Source organism: Poecilia reticulata, unplaced genomic scaffold (assembly GCF_000633615.1).
Source record: "Poecilia reticulata strain Guanapo unplaced genomic scaffold, Guppy_female_1.0+MT scaffold_249, whole genome shotgun sequence".
NCBI lineage: Eukaryota > Metazoa > Chordata > Actinopteri > Cyprinodontiformes > Poeciliidae > Poecilia > Poecilia reticulata.
The window spans coordinates 1-1,091 of NW_007615034.1; positions in this window are offsets into that span (position 1 = coordinate 1).

A 1,091-nucleotide genomic window follows, 5' to 3' on the forward strand; every position below is an offset into this window, starting at 1 on the left:
GAGCACAAGGAGAGCGCCGCCTGCTGGAGCATGTCGCCCCCTGGTGGAGAGGAGAGGAGGAGTACACCAGAGAGGAGACGAGGCTCCAGCAGCTGCAGGAGGAACTGGTTTTACTGGTTCTACTGGATATTGGGAGCAGAAATGATCAGAAATCTTCTCTGGATGTGGTTGAGGCTGAGTTTATGTTCTGTACCTCAGAGTTTCTCCAGCCTTGACGTAGCAAACCTCTGAGCAACATCCCAGTTGACAAGTCGATATGAGAACTGAGGAGGATTGTAGAAGAAGAGATAATCAGAAACTCCCCACCGGCTTCGGCTTCACCATAGCAGAAGGAAATGGTCAGTAGGTTTGCATTAACTTAAGGTCTATTTTCCATCCAGCCATTTTCTAACACCTGGTCCCTCAGTGGGTCAGGAGGAGCTGCTGCCTCTGCAGCTGATGTTCCGGGCGAGAGGCGGGGTCMCCTGGACAGGTCACCTGGACAGGTCACCAGTCTGTCGCATCTATTTTTCATGTAATTTTAATATTTCATTTTCACTTGTCAGGAAACAAATTGGGGTCATTTTGATGTAGTTGCATTTTTGTGTCCTGTGATGGACCGAGTTAAAAACAGGATATATTAGAAAAATAGGGTTTTTTATTTTAACCCACAGATTATAAATGACAAAACGATAAACTGAGCTCATGAAAGAGGTCAAAGAAACAAAACTGAGCTCACAAAGAAACGACACACAGGGTTTATATCCCGGCTGATCCGACCAACTAAGACACAATACAAACACAAAACAAATAACAGTAAAGCTAAGTTTGGCTAAACTAAAGACCCAAAATATGAACATCAAAAATATTAAAGTTTAAATACTAATATTTACTTAAATACGTATCTAAACAAAGAAACTACAACTTTCCCCTGCCAGCAGGAGCGAGTGGTCCAGTCCAATCAGCATTAAGCTGCTGAGCCTCGGCCTCCATCTTTGTCTGACCTCCAAGGCAGGTGACAGTCTGAAGCATCCATCCATCCATCCATCCATCCATCCATCCATCCATCCATCCATCCATCCATCATCCATCCATCCATCCATCCATCCATC